The 11,644-nt window shown below is 51.6% G+C and overlaps 1 pseudogene; it reads right to left on the minus strand.

Moving 5' to 3' along the window:
• Positions 1-278: 278 nt before the first annotated feature.
• On the minus strand, positions 279-1,078 carry LOC142312302 (small ribosomal subunit protein uS3-like; annotated as a pseudogene).
• Positions 1,079-11,644: the final 10,566 nt, after the last annotated feature.

Below are 11,644 nucleotides of genomic sequence, written 5' to 3' on the forward strand. Positions count from 1 at the left end.
TGGCAGTTTTGCTCCATGCTGCTGTTTAGGAGGAACTTGGCTGGTGCTTGAGAAGAATCCAGCTTTCAGCCTAAGTCTGTGGAGTTTCTTTCTCTTGCTGGCTATAAGGTATGACTGCAATGTTGTATAAAAATTCTGCATCTTCTACTGTATGTTTCCAGTTATTGTACTCCTTAAAGTTTGTATTTCCATTTTGACCTTTTTCTTGGTGCTGTAGAAAACATGAATAAGGCGATTCCGTAGTCTCTCCGAGGTTCTGTAGCAAAGGTGTGTGGATGTTTATTTTTACAGATTTGAGCTGTATGCAAAAACCTTCACGTCCTTGAATTCAGCATCCCATTACGCGGTGGGCAAGGGCTGAGGCATGGCGGGAGGCTGCACCTGCTGCTCTGGCTTGGCTCCTTTCTGCTCAGAGATGGGGGTTGTTGGCAGGATCTCTTCTTTGGGTTCCACAATGCTGACGTGATCAGGCAGGGGCTTCTTGGGGCTAATCTTTCCACTTGGGTCCCATGGGAGTATGATCTTCCCCTTGATGCCCAGAACACCCTGTCTGAGCAGGACGTGGAGTACGGCTGTATCCACATAGCAGCTCACAGGATAGCCGCTGTGAATCATCAGGCCATCCACAAATTTCATAGACTTTGCTCTCTGTCCTCACAGTTTGCCGGACACCACAACCTCAAAACCCTTGGCTCCACTCTCCATGACGACGCTGTAGCAGGACGCCGTAGCAGGCTCTGCTCACTGCCAGGCCTCCCAGGAGCTTGTAACGCAGGGTCTCTGCTTGGGCAATTGCGCACAGACCCCGTGTGGCGGCCTTCTCTGCGTACAGCTCTCCGGAAAACCGAACCTCTTCTGTACTACAGCAGTCAGCTCGCGGATACGGCGCCCCTTCTCACCGAGGATGTTCTGGGTCCTGGTGGCAAGAATAATAATTTCTGTCCTTGTTGGGGTGACTCGAACCTCCACGCTGGAGTAGCCATCTTCAGCCAGCTCAAGGGTCAGGAATTCATTGAACTCGGCTTTGAAGATGCCGTCAGCGACAAACTTCCACTTCTTCGAGATCTGCACCGCCATCTTTCTCCGCGCTGCTGAAAGGAAAGTGATGTCACACGTATGAAAACACAGATGTCACACACGCGTGACCCACGTATGACCATACCCATGCATGTGGCTTGTACCTGATTAAACACGGACGTCTGAAACCGGCCTCAGTAAGAGACCGGGAGACACTGCTACCAAGATGTACAAATGTATAACACAGAGAGCACCGGACCCCAGGACTGAGCTCAGGGTAGAGAAACCAGAGAGCACCAGACCCCTGGGACTGAACTCAGGGCAGAGAAACCAGAGAGCACCGGACCCCCAGGACTGAGCTCAGGGCAGAGAAACCAGAGAGTACCGGGCCCCCGGGACTGAGCTCAGGGTAGAGAGACCAGAGAGAGCCGGACTCCCGGGACTGAGCTCAGGGCAGAGAAACCAGAGAGGGACGGACCCCCGGGACTGAGCTCAGGGTAGAGAGACCAGAGAGCACCGGACCCCCGGAAGTGAGCTCAGGGCAGAGAAACCAGAGAGCGCTGGACCCCCGGGACTGAGCTCAGGGCAGAGAAACCAGAGAGCACTGGACCCCCGGGACTGAGCTCAGGGCAGAGAAACCAGAAAGGGACGGACCCCCAGAACTGAGCTCAGGGCAGAGAAACCAGAGAGGGACGGACCCCCGGGACTGAGCTCAGGGCAGAGAGATCAGAGAGCGCCGGACTCCGGGACTGAGCTCAGGGCAGAGAAACCAGAGAGCGCCAGACCCCCAGAAGTGAGCTCAGGGCAGAGAAACCAGAGAGCACCGGACCCCCGGAAGTGAGCTCAGGCCAGAGAAACCAGAGAGCATCGGACCCCTGGGACTGAGTTCAGGGCAGAGAAACCAGAGAGGGATGGACCCCCGGAACTGAGCTCAGGGCAGAGAGATCAGAGAGCACCAGACCCCCTGGACTGAACTCAGGGCAGAGAAACCAGAGAGCACCGGACCCCCCGGGACTGAGCTCAGGGCAGAGAAACCAGAGAGCGTCGGATCTCCGGGACTGAGCTCAGGGCATAGAAACCAGAGAGAGCGCCGGATCCCCAGGACTGAGCTCAGGACAGAAAAACCAGAGAGCGCTGGACCCCAGAGACTGAGCTCAGGGCAGAGAAACCAGAGAGAGCCTGACCCCCAGGACTGAGCTCAGGGCATAGAAACCAGAGAGCGCCAGACCCCCGGGACTGAGCTCAGGGCAGAGAAACCAGAGAGCGCCGGACCTCGGGACTGAGCTCAGGGCAGAGAAACCAGAGAGTACCGGGCCCCTGGGACTGAGCTCAGGGCAGACAAACCAGAGAGTAGCGGGTCCCCGGGACTGAGCCCAGGATAGAGAAACCAGAGAGAGACGGACTCCCGGGACTGAGCTCAGGGCAGAGAAACCAGAGAGCGCCGGACCCCCGGGACTGAGCTCAGGGCAGAGAAACCAGAGAGCACCTGACCCCGGGACTGAGCTCAGGGCAGAGAAACCAGAGAAGGCCGGGACCCCCGGGACTGAGCTCAGGGCAGAGAGAACAGAGAGCGCCGGATCCGTGGGACTGAGCTCAGGGCAGAGAAACCAGAGAGCAGCGGACCCCCGGGACTGAGCTCAGGGCAGAGAAAGGGCCTGTAAGGCCGAAAGCAGATGTGACAAGAGGGGAACACAATAATATGCATGTGGCTCTGCTCTGCACACATCATACACACAGGGCTCCGCTCCATGCATGTCATATACACACGGCTCCGCTCTGTACACCTCGTACACACACGGCTCCGCTCCGTACACCTCGTCCACACACGGCTCCTCTCCGTACACCTCGTCCACACACGGCTCCTCTCCGTACACCTCGTCCACACACGGCTCCTCTCCGTACACCTCGTCCACACACGGCTCCTCTCCGTACACCTCGTCCACACACGGCTCCTCTCCGTACACCTCGTCCACACACGGCTCCTCTCCGTACACCTCGTCCACACACGGCTCCTCTCCGTACACCTCGTCCACACACGGCTCCTCTCCGTACACCTCGTCCACACACTGCTCCGCTCCGTACACCTCGTACACATACGGCTCCGCTCTGTACACACACGGCTCCTCTCCGTACACCTCGTACACACACGGCTCCTCTCCGTACACCTCGTACACACACGGCTCCTCTCCGTACACCTCGTACACACACGGCTCCTCTCCGTACACCTCGTACACACACGGCTCCTCTCCGTACACCTCGTACACACACGGCTCCTCTCCGTACACCTCGTACACACACGGCTCCTCTCCGTACACCTCGTACACACACGGCTCCTCTCCGTACACCTCGTACACACACGGCTCCTCTCCGTACACCTCGTACACACACGGCTCCTCTCCGTACACCTCGTACACACACGGCTCCTCTCCGTACACCTCGTACACACACGGCTCCTCTCCGTACACCTCGTACACACACTGCTCCTCTCCGTACACCTCGTACACATACGGCTCCGCTCTGTACACACACGGCTCCGCTCCGTACACCTCGTACACACACGGCTCTGCTCCGTACACCTCATACACACACTGCTCCTCTCCGTACACCTCATACACACACGGCTCCGCTCCGTACACCTCGTACACACACACGGCTCCTCTCCGTACACCTCGTACACACACACGGCTCTGCTCCGTATACCTCGTCCACACACACGGCTCCTCTCCGTACACCTCGTACACACACACGGCTCTGCTCCGTATACCTCGTCCACACACGGCTCCGCTCTGTACACCTCGTACACACACAGCTTTGCTCCGTACACCTCATACACACACGGCTCCTCTCCGTACACCTCGTACACACACGGCTCTGCTCCGTATACCTCGTCCACACACGGCTCCGCTCTGTACACCTCGTACACACACAGCTTTGCTCCGTACACCTCATACACACACGGCTCCTCTCCGTACACCTCGTACACACACGGCTCTGCTCCGTATACCTCGTACACACACGGCTCCTCCATACACCTCATACACACACTGCTCCTCTCCGTACACCTCATACACACACGGCTCCGCTCCGTACACCTCGTACACACACACGGCTCTGCTCCGTATACCTCGTCCACACACGGCTCCGCTCTGTACACCTCGTACACACACAGCTTTGCTCCGTACACCTCATACACACACGGCTCCTCTCCGTACACCTCGTCCACACACAGCTCCGCTCCGTACACCTCGTACACATACGGCTCCGCTCTGTACACAAACGGCTCCTCTCCGTACACCTCGTACACACACGGCTCTGCTCCGTACACCTCGTACACACACGGCTCCTCTCCGTACACCTCATACACACACGGCTCTGCTCCATACACCTCGTACACACACGGCTCTGCTACATCCACGGCTCTGCTACATCCACACTGTAAACCCCTCCTGACCCCACACTTAACCTTCCCCTCATCCAGCACCATGACACCCAGCACAGCAGAGTCCTGCATACACTGAGGAGCTGATCATGTGACCCTGACTCCTCCCCTCCATGTGACATCATCACAGGTCCTGGAAGCACAGAGGAGCCATATATCTAGTGTGCGGCTCTGCAGGTGGGTGTTTTCTCTATGGGTATGAGCACATATTGTATATAGGGGCTATATGGAGATCATGTATATATGAGGCTATGTGGGGGTCATAAAGTATATGAGGCTCATACTGTATAAAGGGGGTCTGTGTGGGGCTTATACTCTATATAGAGGGGCAGAGAGGCTATGTGGGGGCTTATACTGTATACAAGGGTCTGTGTGTGGGCACATACTGTGTATAGAGGGCAGGGATGGACTGGGACTGAAAATCAGCCGTGGCATTTGAAATCAGACAGGCCCACTTGATATGCAGTTTAGGCTAAGTTCACACTTCCGTTGTTTTGCATCACTCACAATCCGTAGCCTTGAGGAATTACGGTATCCTGCAAAATATTTTGCAGGAATCCTGTTTTTCCCCATAGGCTTCTATTAGTGACGGATTGTGACTGATGATGCTGCGTTGCATCCGCTGCGTCGCGGTCAGTCGTTTTTTAACTGGCCGCCGGGCGGGAGCAACGCAGCATGTAACATTTATTGAGCAGCGCGATCCGTAGGATTTCGCTGCGCATGCGCTCTCTGGCTCCCCGCCCCCGTAACCAGGATAAACATCGGGTAACCAAGCAATGCGCTTTGGTTAGTTACCCGATATTTACAGTGGTTACGGGTGCAGGGAGCCAGTGCTAAGCTGGTATCCAAGATAAATATCGGGTAACCAAGCAAAAAGTGCTTTGCTTTTAGTTACCCGATATTTACCCTGGATACAGTGTTATAGGAGGCCGACACTTCACCACTCGGCTCCGCCCCCTCCCGCACTCTGCATGTGTACACACACACACACACACACACACACACTCACACACAACCAAAAAAACACACACACACACTCACTTGTCCCCAGCCCTGCAGTCCCCGCGGCACTGAGGTCCTCAGCTCCACTGCTCCACTCGGCTCCGCCCCCTCGCGCTCCGCCCCCTCCCGCCCTCCGCATGTAGACACACACACACAGACACAGACACACATACACATACACACACACTCACTCACTCACTCACCTGTCCCCAGCCATGCAGACCGCGGCACTGACGTCCTCAGCTCCGCCCCCCGAACTCCGCCCCCCGAACACAATGGAGTCCGACAAAGAAATTCTTTTCTTTGTCACCGTTGTCATCCGTTGTACAACGCATCAGTCACATGCGTCAAGCAACGCATGTGACTGATGCAAAACAATGGAAGTGTGACCTTAGCCTAATGTAAAATAAATTTGTCGATTTCTGGATTTCCTGAGCAAATTTACAGTGACCGACCTGCTTGGAAGCTAGAATTCTACTTTGTGGAATTTACGTTTCCCTACAGAATTTTTAGAGGATATGTTCACACACGACATCTTTTTTTTTTACCACAAAGATGCAGTATTTTTGTACCAAAAAACGCACTGCAGCAAAAACGCAGCAAAAAACGCAATGCGTTTTTACCACGTTTTACCCAATGCGTTTTTTAAGTCAAATCTATTGGACTCAAAAACGCAAAAAGAATTGACATGCTGCATTTTCAAAAACGCAGCCAAGAGGCAGCCAACAAAAGATGCCCAGTGTGGACAGCAAAATGGAAATCTCATAGACTTTGCTGGGGGAAGGAAATACATGCATCTTAGGGCTTCTTTGTGACCTCAAAAATGCACCAAAAACGCAGCAAAAGTTGCCCTGTGTGAAGTTAGCCTAAGGGTTTGTGCAGAAGTTAAGTATTTGGTGCAGAAAATTGCACCATTTCTGCATCTCTTGGTAACAAAAATGCAGCACAAAATACTTGCATTTTTGGTGCAGATTTTTTACTTGTCTGAAACTTTAAGCAAACATGCTGAAAGAATTAATATGCTGCAGATTTAAATTTTCAAGGAAAAAATAGTCAACGTCATGAGATTTCAGGATTCTTATTCATTTTGCTTATATCAGGAAGCCTTTTGGGTTTTGTGACAAATCTGCACTGAAAAAAACGCATAAAAAACTCATCAAACACAATTTGTGCACACAGCCTTAGGCCAGTTTCAGACGGCTGTGTTTTATCAGGTACAAGCCATACGCATGTGACATCTGTGTTTGCATACGTATGACACGTACCGGAGAAAACACGGGTCTTTTAACTAAAAAGATTCTTTATATTCACCTGTATCCAGCGCTGTTTTCTTCGGTTCAGCTGCCTCCCGCTTCTGACCCCCACTCATTATATTCATTCATAATTCACCGCACTGATGAGCTGGAAGCCGGAGCATCACGGGGACAGCGCCAGGTACAGCCCCACCGAGGACATCACCGAGGGGACAGGTGAGTACTCAGCAAGCAGTGTGTGTGCAGTGACGTCCAGGAGGTCATTGGAGTTCCCAATGACATCCTGATGACACCTCCGCTACAGCGAGTGACACCACGGTGACTTCACGGGTTCATCAGAGTTCATTGGGAACTCTGATGACCTCCTGCACATCCCTGCACACACACTGCTGAATACTCATTTGTCACTGGCGATTGCAATGCTGTCCTCCGGGATGCTGTCCCTGGTGCTGTCCCCGGCATGCTCTGGCTTCCATGTACTCACCACACACACATACACACACACACACACACACACACACACACACACACACACACACACTGCTGTATACTCCCCTGTCCCCAGCGATGTGGTCCCCGACACTGAAGTCTCCAGAGCTGCTCCTGCTGCCAGCTCCTCAGTGCAGTGAATATTCAGTGAGTATAATGAGCGGCGGTCAGGAATGGGAGGCAGCAAAGCCGAAGACAGCACCTCTGGATACAGGTGAATATAGAACATTTTTTTATTTAAGAGACCCGTGTTTTCTTTGGTACGTGTCACACTGATGTCACACGGATCACATCAGTGTGCGACCCGTGTGCCACCCGTGCTGCCGGAGAAAAAATGGACATGTCTCCATATGTGCGTGCGAGGCCACGAGGGGGTCACACGGTCCTTGTGACAATACGGCCATGTGAGTAACTCCAGAGAATAACATTGGTATGTGTGGCCTCCGATTTAAAAATGGATGTCACACGTACCTGAAACACGGACGTCTGAAACCAGCCTTATGCTCACCTCCTGTGCCAGCACTGTTCTCAGTGGCGTTAACACTCACTTTCCTGCGGCTCTTGTTAGATTGGGCACAGGACTCTCATTATATAACAATCAGCGCTGATTTCACTGTTCCCGCTTTATAGACATAACAAACATCAATAGGAAGTGACTGGCCGCAGCTCTGACTTCCTCTTGATTTTCAATTCATCTGAAGGCGGGAAAAGGCAAACCAGTGGTAAATGAGCAGAGAGATTGCATGACAGAACAATTAGGCTGTGTGCACACGTTGCGTTTTTTTCATGCGTTTACGCAGCGTTTTGAACTGCAGCGTAAATGCATGCGTTGTGCTTCCACATCAAAGTCTATGAGAAGTCAGGAAATTCCATGCGCACATTGCTTTTTTAAACGCAGCATTTTCGATGCCAAATATTTGATAAAATCAATGTGTTTAAAAAAGCAGCATGTCACTTCTTTTGTGCGTTTTGGTTGCATTTTCCACCCATTGAAATCGGTCTCTCTCTCTCTCTCTCTGTTGGTCCATCAGTCTCTCTCTGTCGGTCAGATGGTCTCTCCCTCTCTCTTTCACACTCACTGATCACCAATCACCGACACGGCGCTGCACAGCTGTCACACTGCTCCACTGACTTCTCCTGCTTTTGAAAATGCCGGCCGCTCATTATTCCATCTCGTATTCACTGCTTCCCCTGCCCACAGGCGCCTTTGATTGGTTGCATTTAGACCCCCCATACTGAATGACAGCTGTCTCACTGCAACCAATCACAGCCGCCGGTGGGCGGGTCTATATTGTGCAGTGAAATAAATAATTAAAAAAAAAAACCTGACGTGTGGTCCCCCCAATTTTGATACTAGCCAAGGTAAAGCCAAACGGCTGAAGGCTGATATTCTCAGGATGGGGAGCCCCACATTATGGGGAGCCCCCAAGACTAAAAATATCAGCCAGCAGCAACTTGGAATTTCCGCATCCATTAGATACGACCGTCCCGGGACTCTACCTGGCTCATCCCGAATTGCCCTGTTTGGTGGCAATCGGGGTAAAAAGGAGTTAATGGCAGCCCATAGCTGCCACTAAGACCTAGGTTAATCATGGCAGGTGTCTGAGACACCCCGCATTATTAACCTGTAAGTTAAAGAAAATAAACACATACTCCCAAAAAATCCTCCTTTATTTGGAATAAAAGACAAAAGAAACCCTCTTTCACCATTTTATTAATCCCCAAATACCCCTCCAGGTCCAACGTAATCCACACGAGGTCCCACGACGCATCCAGCTCTGCTACATTAAGCTGACAGGAGCAGCCACAGACCACGACCACTCTCTGTCAGCTCCACGGAGCAACTGAAGTGAGTCGCTCTATCAGCGGTGACATCACTCAGGTTACCCACGGCCACCTCTGGATCCTCTAATTGTGACAGCAAGTCGCCCAAGTGACTGAAGTGATCAGCGGTGCCCTCACTCAGATGATTTGCGGTCTCGGGTGGAGGACCGCAGCTGGCCGTGGGTAACCTGAGTGACTGCACCGCTGATCGCGCGGCTCACTTCAGTCACTCAGGGGATTTGCGGTCACCGGTGAGTCCTTTATTGGTGACCGCAAATCAGGCCGCGGCACAGAGACAAAGCTACGCAATGACAATGAAGTCGGGTGAAGTTCATCAGAATTCATTCTGATCACGCGGCTCTGTCTCACAGCCAGCCATGCTCTATGGGGATGTAGCAGAGTCGAGTGGGAACGCACTGTCAAAAATGCATCCAAAATGCATTAAAAATGCACCCAAAATTAATGTGTTTTAGATGCATTTTTTTGTCAAACATAGTGTTTACAGTTGTCAAAACACTGCAGTTTATTTGTCAAGTCAGAACGCAGCCTGCGCACATAGCCTTATGGGTTTTATAACAGGGTAAATATCGGGTAACTAAGCAAAGTGCTTTGCTTGGTTACCCAATATTTACCCTGGTTACCAGCGTACACCGCTTACAGGCTGCCGGTGCTGGCTCCCTGTATACGTAGCTAGGGTACACATCGGGTTACTAAGCAAAGCGCTTTGCTTAGTTACCCGATATTGACCCTGGTTGCCAGCGTATGCTGCTTATACAGAGTCGGTGCTCTTTGGTCTCCCGCCGTCAAACACGCCGATGTGTGCTGCCCTGCGGGAGACCAACGAGCAAAAAATGAACCAGAACAGTGTGTAACGATCAGTGATTTCACAGCAGGGGCCAGGTCGCTTCTTAGTGTCACACACAGCGAGATCGCTGATGAGGTCACTGGTACATCACAAAACCTGTGACTCGGCAGCGATCTCGCTAGCGATCTCGCTATGTGAGAAGTATCCCTTATACTGTATATAGAGAGGCTGTGTGGGAACTTATAGTGTATATAGAGAGGCTATGTTAAGGCTCATACTGTATATAGAGAGGCTGTGTGAGGGCTTATACTGCACTGTATATAGAGAGGCTATGTGGGGGCTTATACTCTATATAGAGAGGCTGTGTGGGGGCTCATACTTTATATAGAGAGGCTGTGTGGGGGCTCATACTTTATATAGAGAGGCTGTGTGGGGGCTCATACTTTATATAGAGGCTGTGTGGGGGCTCATACTTTATATAGAGGGGCTGTGTGTGGGCTCATACTGTATATAAAGAGGCGGTGTGGGGGCTTATACCGTATACAGGGGTCTGTGTGTCGGCTTCCATGGTATACAGGGAGCTACAGTGCCCTTGCAAGAGTATTCATTCTCATTGGCATTTTTTGTGTTTTGCTAACTCACAACCTGGAATTTCACAGATTTTTTTTAGGGTTTGCATCAGTTCAAATAAAGAACATGCCGACAACTGCGAACGTTTTCTTTTAAGGGTACATTCACACGATTGTCCTGTTCCTTTCTGTATACGGTCCGTGTGCCTTCCGGGTTTTTTTTTGTGGACCACCAAAAAAACGGAGGGAAGGTTACATACAATCGAAAGGTAGAATGATAGATAGCTGTATAGATAGAAGGATAGAGAGATAGATAACAAAGACATATATAATGTCCCACTCCCCTGCATTTTGTAATCTTGCACCCTTTAGTGCCTTTCATGTGGCACTAAAGGGTGTTTAGCCTTGTGCTTAGCCAAAAAATAAAATAATTTAAAGAAAAACGACGTGGGGTCCTGCCCAAATTGTATCACCAGCCAACGTAAAGCCGACAGCTGTGGTCTGGTATTCTCAGACTAGGGAAGTCCATGGTTATTGGACACTCCACAGCCTAAAAATAGCAGGCCGCAGCCACCCCAAAAGTGGCGCATCCATTAGATGCGCCAACGCTGGCGCTTCGCACCAGCTCATCCCGTTGCCTTGGTGCGGTGACAAACTGGGTAATATATGGGGTTGATGCCAGGTGTGTAATATCACCTGGCATCAAGGCCTGGCATTAATGATATCTCGGCGTCTATCAGATAGCTGACATTACCAACCTAGTCAAAAATATAAATTTATTGAAAGGAAAAAACAAAGCCGGGTCCGGCGGAATCCAATAAGTATGTCCCATGACGATCCATACAATACTCACTGTCCCAGTCAATGAAGAATAGAATGTTCCCCATTGGCTGTGAAAGCAGTGCAGTGACCTGAGCTAACTTCATAGGGTCAGGCCACATCACCGCAGGGCATGACAAGCGCCGACGTCATGAGGTTAACTAGGTACATTACCTGCTGCGATGAACTCCGCTGAACTAGTGACGTCAGCGCTCATCACTGAGTTCACATGAAGTATCCTGAACAGCCCGTGATGTCGCCGTTGGTTACAGCAACGGGCCGCTTGCGAGACTTGGTGATATCGCTGCGGGCATGGAACTCAGTAACTGTCGCTGACGACACGAGTTCAGCGGACTTCATCAGTGCAGGTAATGAACTTTGCTAACCTCCTGATGGCTGCGCTCTTCATCTTTGCACCTGCTCGCAC

The sequence above is a fragment of the Anomaloglossus baeobatrachus genome, chromosome 5, assembly GCF_048569485.1.
Source record: "Anomaloglossus baeobatrachus isolate aAnoBae1 chromosome 5, aAnoBae1.hap1, whole genome shotgun sequence".
In the NCBI taxonomy this organism is placed as follows: Eukaryota; Metazoa; Chordata; class Amphibia; order Anura; family Aromobatidae; genus Anomaloglossus; species Anomaloglossus baeobatrachus.